Below are 12,618 nucleotides of genomic sequence, written 5' to 3'. Positions count from 1 at the left end.
GATTGAAAAAATAAAAAATTCCTATGTTTTTTCAGAAAAAAAGTAGATTTTCATCTTCACTAATTCAAATAAATTTAGCAAAAAAACTGTGAGTTCAAAATGTTAACTATACCCCTAGATAAATTTCCTGAGGGGTGTAGTTTCCAAAATGGGGTCACTTTTGGGGGTCTTTATTGTTTTGGCCCGACAAGACCTCTTCAAACCTGACATGGTACCTAAAATATATTCTAAAAAAAAGGAGGCCCCAAAATCCACTAGGTGCTCCTTTAAATAGTAAATTAGCGTACAAGGGCCACATGTGGGATATTTCTAAAAACTGTAGAATCTGGGCAATAAATATTAAGTTGCATTTATCGGGTAAAACTTTCTGTGGTATAGAAAAAAATGTATTACAAATGAATTTTGGCAAAAAAAATATGAAATTTGTAAATTTCACCTCTACTTTGCTTTAATTCCTGTGAAACGTCTAAAGGGTTAAAACACTTTCTGAATGCTGTTTTGAATACTTTGAGGGATGCAGTTTTCAAAATGGGGTGATTTATGGGGACTTTCTAATATATAAGGCCCTCAAAGCCACTTCAGAACTGAACTGGTCCCTGTAAAAATAGCCTTTTGAAATTTTCTTGAAAATATGAGAAATCGCTGCTAAAGTTCTAAGTCTTGTAACTTCCTAGAAAAATAAAAGAATGTTCAAAAAATGATGTAAACATAAAGTAGACATATGGAAAATGTTAACTAGTAACTATTTTGTGTAGTATTACTGTCTGTTTTACAAGCAGATACATTTAAATGTAGAAAAATGCTAATTTTTGCAAATTTTCTCCAAATCTTGGTGTTTTTTACAAATAAATATTGACTTTATCGACCAAATTTTTTCACTAACCTAAAGTACAATAGGTCACGAGAAAACAATCTCATAATTACTTGGATAGGTAAAAGCATTCCCAAGTTATTACCACATAAAGTGATACATGTCAGATTTGAAAAATCGTCTTTGTCCTGAAGACCAAAACAGGCTCAATCCTGAAGGGGTTAATATACTTATATGCTGCATATGTTTAATATATTATAGTATTGGCACTGAACAGAACAAGAAAGTATCAAAAGCTGCTATGAATATGGTGGATCCATCTCTCTATCACTGTCTGGAATGGAATCAGAACATACATCTTGTGATGTCATAATCTACAATCTAGGCATGGAGCATCTGCATCCACTTCCTCTGTTTACATCATCTAGGATTTGGGTGTGGGTCATTTACATATTCTTCCTCTGATGTCAGATATAGTTCTAACATATTATGACATCATCAGGTCTATAAGTATGTCTCACACCTTGACAAGTGCGTCAGTCTTATCTCTTCACTGTACAATTGCTTTCTATTCCTAGATCATTTATAACATTTGCTACCCGGGCTTGTTACCATCAATAGAGGTAAGAGCTTTGCAGTAATTATATTTTCATTACAGAACTGTTCAGGAATTATGTGAATACTAAACGTAATATTTTTTACTTAGTGGTACTCTTTACAAGAATAACAATGGTAACATCTATAATAGCATCAGGATTAACAGCATTCATACCATCTATTATAACAATCTATCTTTAAGACCATCTATATAATAACACCACCTATAATATCTATAATAGAATTTCGATAACATCTTAAATTCTCATGAAAACTCCTCTATAGATGAAACCTCTGTTTATAGAACAAGAGAAAGATCTGTTAGGTTCTATGTTAATGTAATATTTTCATGGTTGGGGTAAGACTCATGTGTGGGGGTTACAGTCTGGTCTCTATAGGGTATTTATGTATTTGTATTTTCTTTGTGTTTTTCTCTTTTTTAGATGGCCTTTACCATTTCCCATTTTATTTTATGTTTTTTTTGCATATTTAAAATGTTTCATTCTTTAATAGGATCTATTCGAGTGCACGAACGCCTGAAAATGAAGAAATATCAGAAAATATGTCAGCTCATCTTGTTCAAGGTTGCAGTCATCTGGCAATTCTGACAAATGCCAGATGGGCCATTGTCTGCAGTGGGCCGCTCTCCTCCTCATCCTCCACTTCTGTAGCTCTTCCACCTCCTCTCTGACCTGTCTCTGCATGGGTCAGTCAGTCACCCAACCCCTGCAATCTCAGTTGTGCTCCTGCTAGGTATGATATCACAGGAGGGGTTGGGGCCTTTTGGAAGAAAACATGGGGCCTCCAAGATTACAGTACTGTTTATAACAGCAAGCAGCAGCGGTGTGGTTGTCTACACGTGTATACAGGTAAATGGAAAGGAGGGATTGATGGATGAGATTGTATGTTGGGGGGGGGGGGGCTGAAGGGATCTAAATAGTTTTTTTTATATGGGACTGTATGTTGGAGGGGGCTGAAGTGTGGGAAAGGATATTTTGCACATTCAACCATATGTTGGAAGGGGATAGGTGGAGGGGAGTAATTTTTTTTTAACATGGAACTGTATGTTGGAGGGGGCTGAAGGGAGTGGAGTGATGTTTTACACATAAGACTCTATGTTGGAGGAGGCTGAAGGGCGGAGAGTGATGTTTTACACATGAGACTGTATGTTGGAGGGGACTGAAGGGTGGAGAGTGATGTTTTACACATAAGACTGTGTGTTGGAGGGACTGAAGGGAGGAGAGTGATGTTTTACATATAAGACTGCATGTGGGAAGGGGCTGAAGGGAGGGGAGTGATGTTTTACACAAGACTATATGTTGGAGGGGGCTGAAGGGAGGGGAGTGATTTTTTACACACGAGACTATATGTTGGAGGGGGCTGAAGGGAGGAGCGATGTTTTACATATAAGACTGTATGTTGGAGGGGGCTGAAGGGAGGGGAGTGATGTTTTACATATAAGACTGCATGTGGGAAGGGGCTGAAGGGAGGGGAGTGATGTTTTACACATGAGACTATATGTTGGGGTTGGCTGAAGGGAGGGGAGTGATGTTTTGTACATGGGACTGTATGTTGTAAGGGATCATTGTTGCAATCTGTAGGGATTTTATCAGCCCTAGGATAAGTGAGCCACCACTATATATTTATTACTTGGCTATCAATCCGGCCATGGTTGCGATATGTAAGGCTGGACTGACTACCATCTTCACATCATCTAAACTCCTTCCACATCTCCACCTCAATCTGGACCTCCATCGATCCTTTCAATAAAGGGGAAATCTGCAGAGGTACTACAATGATCATCAGGCAAGTACACCATCTCCAGTATTTCATCATCCTTGGTAGAATATACCTCAGAGGATTGGGACATTCCACATGTGTCTTCATGCTCCAAGATGCTAGATCCTACAGAAATCAGAAAGAAGACACTACTCTTTTAGTAAATATTTCCATATTTCAGATACATCTTTGTCATCTGTGGCGTAATTAGAAGACAGGGGATATCATAACAAAGACAACATGGGCAAACCAATTATGGCTTTTGATTTTGAAACTCAGAAAAGAAGGACCTGCTGTTTGTTGTTTTCCTTGATGCCCTTTCAGGGGCCATTTCCCCCTTTGCTAACAATGTAGTTCCTGTGGAAAGGGAAGTCCTGCTGTAATGTACTCACCTCTCTGTGGTCCAGCGCTGTCTTTCCCTCCCAGCCGCCGCAATAAGACTCTAATCGGGGTTGGCGGGGATGTCGCGCAGTGCAATAATCTGCTGGTGAACCCATGCAAATCGGGGTGACAATACCTACAACTGAATGAGCTTGTTGTAGAAATAGATGTTTCTGCTTCTACTGCAGTGCGACTGGACACCAAATCATCGCCTATTCTAGGCAACAACAGACAGGACTGCAGCGCCTAGGTACTGTAAGTCCAGGGAAGCTTACCTGGGCACACAGATATTCCCTACTGATAATTCAAGAAGTTTTTTGCCTGTCAAACTGTCACGAAAACTCTCAGCTTGGATTAGGGCAGTGGCGTAGCTCTAAGAGTCGCAGTTATGACCTGGCCCTGGAGCAAATGGGGTGCCAAGGCCCCCACACCATGTCTGTCCACAGTTACGCTTGTAACTGGGGCCTATGTAGTTAACTACACAGGCCCCTGTTACTACAGTAAAATCTCCATATACTTACCCTCCTCGCTCCTGAGTCAAGGCCTCTTCGGCTTTGGGCACAGCTCCTTTCAGCGTCAGAACACTGTATGTGTGGCGCACATATCATTGTGACACTGCATAGTATCAGGATCCAGCGCTACACCCGAAGAGGCACGAACAGGAGTGAGAAGGGTGAGTATATGAATAATGACCGCTGGAGCCCTGTATCTGAACCTTTCATGTGTGATACTGTCTGCTGGAGCCCTGTATCTAAGCATTTCATGTGTGATACTGTTTGCTGAGGCGCTGTATCTAAGCCTCTCATGTGTAATACTGTCTGCTGGGGCTCTGTATTTAAGCCTCTCATGTGTAATACTGTCTGCTGGGGCTCTGTATCTAAGCCTCTCATGTGTGATACTGTCTGCTGGAGCCCTGTATCTAACTAAGCCTCTCGTGTGATACTGTCTGCTGGGGACACTGTGTCTGCTTAGCCAAAAACCCTAGCCATATCATATGTTATACTGTCTGCTGAGCAACTGTATCTAATCCTATCTAGTGGCATAGCTGTGCTGGGTCATAGTCTTATAAATATACTGCCTCTGATATATATATATTTTTTTGGAGGGGAGGACAAGACATATGTCTTGGAGCTTGTGCCCCTGATCTTTTAAAACCCTAGCAACGTCCCTGGCTGCTAGTGCTGCATCTATGGGTTAATTAAATGGACACTCATTTTTTAAACAACTTTTTCTTATCTAATAGTATAGAGATACCAATAAGATAACCCCCCTGTCCTATATGGGGAAAAATATGCAGCTGAATAAACTAACTATAAAAAAAACAGTAACAGCCGTGCTCGTCAATGCAATATATAACCTACAAAAATTATGAGCACACAAGGCTACAATATACAAAATTACAGCTTTATTGTATACAAAAATCACAAATCTTGTAAAATTGCTGGATTAAAAGGAAAGCCGCAATGGGCAGCAAAGACACCAAGTCTAATCAGGCAATAACACAGAATCCATAAAAGGGTGACACTATTACATACCAGTTCATAAATAGTTAATAGCAATACATTGAAATACAAATGTTTATGTCCCCACCAATACTTGCAAGTGCTGAGCAGAGTAAGGTGAAGGGCAGACAATAAGGAGTTAAATGCACAGAAATGGCAGTGAAGTAAAGTACATACTGTATATGCATGTGAACCCAGCAACTAATGCCGAGCAGAGTAGGCAGGTAATAGACAATAATCACAAACCATAGCATAACATTCCCATTAAATGTACTGATGCTGAGCCCGGCATCCACCCCTCTAGTAGAATACCTGTTAAAGAACTTTGTAGTTTTCTTACTGTTAAAATTTAGATATATTATACATGCAAATTCTGTGTTACGTTACTGCCACTTGGTGTCTCCCTTCCTGTAATCTGCTGTCCATCCCCTGTTGTCAAGCACAGTCCATCCCTGGTTAGAGAGCAGAATTGACGGGCTGCAGAAGGTGGATCTTTTAACTGCCTGCTTATACAAGTCTATGGGGAGAGGAGGGGTGATCAGGGGAGGAAGCAGGAGCATAGTGAGAAAACCACAGGCTGCTGTTAAGATTTCAATGTCACTCCAGTGCTGGATTCTCAGCTACTGTGGTCTGTACTGCTGTATAATGTCCTCCATCCTGCTGCTGTTTCTACATATATGTGATAGATAGAAGAGATAGGAGAGCGGAATTCTCTTCTATGTGTGCAGTGTATAGAAGACATGATAGCCGTTAGACTCCACCTACTCCTTCAGAGACAACTGAGAATTAGTGATAGAGCCTGCAGAGGGGAAAACTGCTAAATAATGCAGAATACAAGTCATATAATGGCTAGAAAGTATTTTTTTCCCTCATGTACAAACATATGACTGCTTATTCTGGAAAGCCCCCTAAGACGTTAGGTACAAACCGTACCAATCGATGCAGCTGAAAGTTACGGCTGGGCTGTGGCCATCAGCCATGAGGAGAAGTTGGGAAGGCCCAAGAAGAACTTTTGCACTGGGGCCCATGGGCCATTAGCTACGCCCCTGCTCACGGGCTCTTTGGCTTCGGCAGCCCATCCGCAACCTCTAAAGCAACAGACCTCCCATCCTGCTTCTCCTCTTTAAAGGGGTTTTCCAGTCCCTAAAAATTGATGGCCTATCTTCAGGATAGGCCATCAATAATTGATCGCTCAGGGTCCGCCAATCAGCTGTTTTGAAGGGGCCGCAGTGCTTGTACGAGTGCTGCTTCCCCTTCGTTACGGTCACTGCTCATATCGTGAATCGCCGACAAAGCAGTAGCGGTGGTTCACAGTATTACAACCTTCTCCCATTTACGAGCAATCAGCCCTTGATGGCCTATCCTGAGGATAGTCAATTAATTTTTAGAGACTGGAAAACCCCTTTAACACAATATTTATATAGCAGGTGTCAGAGCTGTCTCAGATTGTATTAGGGAAACTGAAAACTAGGAGGCAATGCCCCACAACACTACACAACATCCCCAGCAGCATGAAATATTGAATAGAAACAGTATACTGTACATCCATAGACCCATTGGTCTAATGGTTTTCTTCTGTTTATTGGACAACACTTGAACATGATCGTAACATATCTTTATAGAAGTCGGAGCTCTGTTTTTCACACACACACACACGCACACACACACACACACACACACACACACACACACACACACACACACACACAGCTCAAAATCTCTTGCTTCCCTTCAAACGTCAAAGTTAAATAGGTTATACAGGATTTTAAAATTGAAGGCCTGTCCTTAGTATAGGCCAACAGTATTAGCTCGGTGGGGGTCCGACTCTCAGCACCCCTGCCAATCAGCTGTTTGAAGGGGTTAAAACAGAAGTAGTAGCTTTTCAAGGTATTGCAGTATTATCCCATTCAAGTGAATGCATTTGAAAATCCCGCCCAATAATTAAAGGGGTTTTACACCAGATAAAGTTAGGGCATATTGCTAGGAAATGGCATTAAATTATGATTGGTGAGGTGGTCCGCTGCTGGGACCCCCATGATCCTTGGAGCGAAGGGGCCACCTTACTTGTTAGGTTTCCCTGCACAGCAATGTTCCTGGCCAGAAAAAACAGACATTTCTTAAAATGGAACATAAGGGCACAATCAATGATTCAACATAATGGGTGGAAGCTTATTAAGACTTACGTTACATACGCTAGCTAGGTTTAATATAAAAGAAAGTTTAAATAAAATAAATTAGATGCATCTCTGGTCGTCCATGAGGGGAATTTATGAACAGTTTTAAACTAATTTACATCAGTGAAAAATGTGCCAATTAAGAAGAGGCTGGACGCAGCCTGCAGGGCTTAGGAGGAAAGCCTCCATGACAGCACTAGGAGGGAAAGGGTTAAGGGTTGAAGGAAAGTTGAAGGGAGGGGGAGGAGGGACAAGGAGGAGTTGGTGCCGTTGCTGAGCTTCCCGCTGTTTTCAGCATTGAGCCGGAAGCAGCGGGAGGAGTAACACGCACAGAGACAAGCTCCCCTGTTGCCCTGCTCTGTGCTATGTCTGAGGCTGCATTACTCGAGCGGCTGCGCGCCGCTGCTGTGCACCACGGTCCCGGTTGGCTTGAGGAGACCGTGGCTGCAATTACAAGGATCCCGGAGGCCGTATCGCCACGTCAGGCCCGGCTTACGAGGTCTGTTGCTGCGGGGGACAGGCTCCCCTCCCCCGGCCTCCTTCCTAGTATTACTATGGCGGCGGGGGGAGTCGGCAACAACCGCTCCTGCTCGGAGCAGGCAGAGAGCGTTGCCGGGGGTGACGGCGACTCAGGCCGGGTCTACCCGTCCCTCCCGGCGGTCCCGACCTCCAGAGCGCCTCAGCCCAGAGGCGGTCCCGCGGACACGGCGTCGCAGGGGGAGCCCGAACACGGACGCTGCAGGCCAGGCAGCTGGGAGGGCCGCCTCTTCCCAGGCCCTGCGTCCTGGCAGGAATCCCCAGCCGCGACGGTAAGCAGGGAGTCGCAGGCCGGGCTCCCTGTCACCCCCCCTCCCCCATCGGATGGAAGATTTGGAGGACAAGGTACGGCCGCCCCGCCTGGTGATGTTCCGGCCAGGGGGCAGGCTTCTTCAGGATCATCGAGACGGACGCCTAGATCTGCAGCGACGTCGAGGCAACAGGTCCGGTCGGAAGTCTGGGTCCCAGCCAGGGCCGCCATCAGGGGGGTATTAGGGGTAGTGGTGTGAGGGGCCCGGCCAAACCTAATTGAAAGGGGGGCCCAGCAACTGCCGCGACATTCTTTTGGTAGGAAAAAACGGGCCCCTGCAATGGGGCCCGTTTTTTCCACCAAAAGAATGTCGTGAGCTGCTGCTGCTGCTGCGGGCCCCCTCCCCTCGTCATGGGGGGCTGTCAAACCGTCCGCCCGCGCGCGCGCACCCGATCGCGCGCACAAGGAAACTCCCGCGCGTGCGCACTCGCGAGCGCGCACCCACGAACGCCCGCACTGGAGACCGCCCGCGCGCGCACCCGCGATCGGCCGCGCGCGCACCCGCGAACGAAGCTCGCGCAGCCGCGGACACACATGGACAAAACTTACCTGGATGTCTGGACCGAAGACCTCGCCTGGAAGACATCGCCGGAAGAGGACTGGAGTGGGAGCATCTCTTCTGACACAGTGAGTAAATTATCTCAAAGTGCTGTTTATGTATGGCCCTGTTCACACAGTATTTTGCAGGCAAAAAAAAATCTGCCTCAAAATTCCTTAAAGAATTTTGAGGCAGATTTTGATCTGCCCACACTATCTTGCCGCGTTTTTTTGCCGCGTTTTTTTGCTGCGTTTTTTGCCCGCGGCGATTGAGGACAGCTGACAAAAAACGCAGCGAAAAATGCATTTTCGGCCTCCCATTGATTTCGATGGCAGGTCAGAGGCAGAACCGCGGCAAGAAAGGACGTGCTGCTTTTTCTTTTTTCCGCGACTGGCTCCCATTGATTTCAGATTAAATCAATGGGAGGCGGTTTTGGAAGTTGTTTGGTGCTGATTCTGACGCAGTGTCCGAGTCAATATCAAGGGCCAAAAACTCTGAACTGGGCCTTATTGTTAGGGCTTATTCAGATGATCGTGTAATACATCCGTGCAACGTGCGTGATTTTCACACGCCTCGCACGGACCTGTGTTACTCTATGGGGTCGTTCAGACTGTCAGTGATTTTCATGCAGCGTGTGTCCGTGTGTCCGCTGCGTAAAACTCATGACATGTCCTATATTTGTGCATTGTTCGCGCATCACGCACCCATTGAAGTCAATGGGTGCGTGAAAATCCCGCCCAGCACTTCCGCAGCCGTATAAACTATGAATGAAAACAGAAAAGCACCACGTGCTACAAACAGAGTGTCATAATGATGGCGGCTGCGTGAAAATCACGCAGCCGCGCATCATACGCTGCTGACACACGGAGCTGTTATGGACCTTTTGCATGCGCAAAACGCCACGTTTTTTGCGCGTGCAAAAAGCACACGCTTGTGTAAATCCGGCCTTAGGGTAGGAACACACTAGGCATGAACGCTGCGGATTTTATGCAACACATTTTATTGTGGAAAATCCGCAGCGTATTACAGTCACAGCCGAGTGGATGAGATTTGAACAAATCTCATTCACACGCTGCAAAAAAAATGGACCTGCAGTGTGGCTTTTTGGCTTTTTAAGCCGCAGCGTGTCAATTTATTCTGTGGAATCGCTGCTCCTCTGTTGCGGAAATGCTGCGGTTCTGCCGCAAAAATCACACATGAGGAAAAAAAAAGGTACTTTTTTAAATTTATAAAAAAGTCTAGACTTGCCCCGGCCGTAGTCCTGGTGACGCGATCCTCTATTCTTAGCGCAGCCCGGCCTCCTGTCATGACGTTTCATCCCATGTGACTGCTGCAGCGGTCACATGGTCTACAGCGTCATCCCAGGAGGCGGGGCTACGTTCAGAAGAGAGAGATGCGTCACCAGGACTACGGCCGGGGCAAGTCTAAACTTTTTTTCCCTGCAGGATTCCCGCAGCGGACACGCCTCCCGAAACCTGCGCCACTATTTGGTGCGGTTTTGCTGGCAGAATTCCCTGCGGCTACCGGGGCGGATAAGCTGTGTAGTCTTACTCAGCATATCCGCCTAGTGTGTCCCTTATGATGTCGCTCCTGGAGCTGATGCCGGTCTCTAAATAGGCAGTTGGTTCAGTAGAATTTGGAATTATTTTTTTTTTGTGAACCAGCTTAAAAAAACACAAAACTTTTGTGTTAGGGCCTGTTCACATCACCGTTCGCTTCCGCTCCGGGGTTCAGTCTGAGGTTTCTGTCGGGTGAACCCTGCAACGGAAAGTGAAAGTGACAGCACAGCTTCCGTTTCAGTCACTATTGATCTCAATGGTGACGGAAACATCGCTAATGGTTTCCGTTCGTCACCATTCCGGCTGGTTTTCGGACGGAATCAATAGCGCAGTCGACTGCGCTAATGGTGACGGAAGCTGTGCTATCACTTTCACTTTCCGTTGCGGGGTTCACCCGACAGAAACCTCAGACGGAACCCCGGAGCGGAAGCGAACGGTGATGTGAACAGGCCCTAACACAAAAGTTTTGTATTTTTTTAAGCTGGTTCACAAAAAAAAAAAAAATTACAAATTCTACTGAACCGGCCGTAGTTTAGGTGACGCATCTCTCTCTTCTGAACGTAGCCCCGCCTCCTGGGATGACGCTGTAAACCGTGTGACCGCTGCAGCAGTCACATGGGATGAAACGTCATGACAGGAGGCGGGGCTGCGCTAAGAATAGAGGATCGCGTCACCAGGACTACGGCCGGGGTAAGTCTAAACTTTTTTATAAATTTAAAAAAGTGCCTTTTTTTTTCTTCTCATGTGTGATTTTTGCGGCAGAACCGCAGCATTTCCGCAACAGAGGAGCAGCGATTCCACAGAATACATTGACACGCTGCGGCTTAAAAAGCCAAAAAGCCACACTGCAGGTCAATTATTTTTGCAGCGTGTGGATGAGATTTGTTCATATCTGACCCCCTCTGCTGCGACTGTAATACGCATACGCTGCGGATTCTCCACAATAAAATGTGTTGCATAAAATCCGCAGCGTTCATGCCTAGTGTGTTCCTACCCTAAGGCCGGATTTACACAAGCGTGTGCTTTTTGCACGCGCAAAAAACGTGGCATTTTGCGCTTGCAAAAGGTCCATAACTGCTCCGTGTGTCAGCAGCGTATGATGCGCGGCTGCGTGATTTTCGCGCAGCCGCCATCATTATGACACTCTGTTTGTATGTTTGTAGCACGTGGTGCTTTTCTGTTTTCATTCATAGTTTATACGGCTGCGGAAGTGCTGGGCGGGATTTTCACGCACCCATTGACTTCAATGGGTGCGTGATGCTCGAACAATGCACAAATATCGGACATGTCGTGAGTTTTACGCAGCGGACACACGGACACACGCTGCATGAAAATCACTGACAGTCTGCACGGCCCCATAGAGTAACATAGGTCCGTGCGAGGCGCGTGAAAATCACGCACGTTGCACGGATGTATTACACGTTCGTCTGAATAAGCCCTAACAATAAGGCCCAGTTCACAGAGTTTTTGGGCCTTGATATTGACTCGGACACTGCGTCAGAATCAGCACCAAACAACTTCCAAATCTGCCTCCCATTGATTTAATCTGAAATCAATGGGAGCCAGTCGCGGAAAAAAGAAAAAGCAGCACGTCCTTTCTTGCCGCGGTTCCGCCTCTGACCTGCCATCGAAATCAATGGGGGGCAGAAAATGCATTTTTCGCTGCGTTTTCTGTCTGCTGTCCTCAATCGCCGTGGGCAAAAAACGCGGCAAGATAGTGTGGGCAGGTCAAAATCTGCCTCAAAATTCGGTGCGCGGTTCCAGGCGGTCACCGGTGCGCATGCGCGGGAGTTTGTGGGTGCGCGTGATCGGTCGCACGGGCGGCGGTGTTTGACGGCCCCCATGCTACCCAGGGCCACCATCAGGGGGGGGTATTAGGGGTACTGATGTGAGAGGCCCGGCCAAACCTAATTGAAAGGGGGGCCCGCAGCTCATGACATTCTTTTGGTGAAAAAAACGGGCCCCATTGCAGGGGCCTGTTTTTTTTCTACTAAAGGCAAGTCGCGGCAGTTTGCCGGGCCCCCCTTTCAATTAGGTTTGGCCGGGCCTCTCACATCAGTACCCATAATACCCCCCCTGATGGCGGCCCTGGGTACCATGATATAGTGCTGGACGGAGTACCGTTAACAGGCGGTGCCACGGTAGGGGGGCCCAGAAAATTTAGCTGTAGGGGGCCCTGAAATTCCTGATGGCGGCCCTGGTCCCAGCGGTCGGGCGGCAGGTTGCCGGCCCATCGGTCAGCGCGTCCTCATCCCCGTTCCGAAGATGTCGGTGGGATGGCCAGTCGTCTGCGAGAGAAGAGCTGGAGGAAGGTGAACTGGACGTGTATCGTCGAGGTCAGGATGGTCCGGCTGACGGGAACACAGCGCCTGTGCAGCCCGGTGAGTGTATAACTCCATCATTGTCGTATCCAGCGATTTTTATGTCGGG

At 46.6% G+C, this 12,618-nt stretch overlaps 1 long non-coding RNA gene across 1 annotated transcript; it reads left to right on the top strand.

Annotated features, from left to right (window-relative positions):
• The first annotated feature begins 1,323 nt into the window (after window positions 1-1,323).
• Window positions 1,324-2,242, top strand: LOC142748166 (uncharacterized). The gene is made up of 2 exons (XR_012882166.1): window positions 1,324-1,434; window positions 1,922-2,242. It is a non-coding gene; the product is annotated as an uncharacterized LOC142748166 (long non-coding RNA).
• The last annotated feature ends 10,376 nt before the right edge of the window (window positions 2,243-12,618 follow it).

Source organism: Rhinoderma darwinii, chromosome 3 (assembly GCF_050947455.1).
Source record: "Rhinoderma darwinii isolate aRhiDar2 chromosome 3, aRhiDar2.hap1, whole genome shotgun sequence".
Taxonomy (NCBI): domain Eukaryota; kingdom Metazoa; phylum Chordata; class Amphibia; order Anura; family Rhinodermatidae; genus Rhinoderma; species Rhinoderma darwinii.
This window is presented reverse-complemented; position numbering and strand designations above follow the sequence as displayed.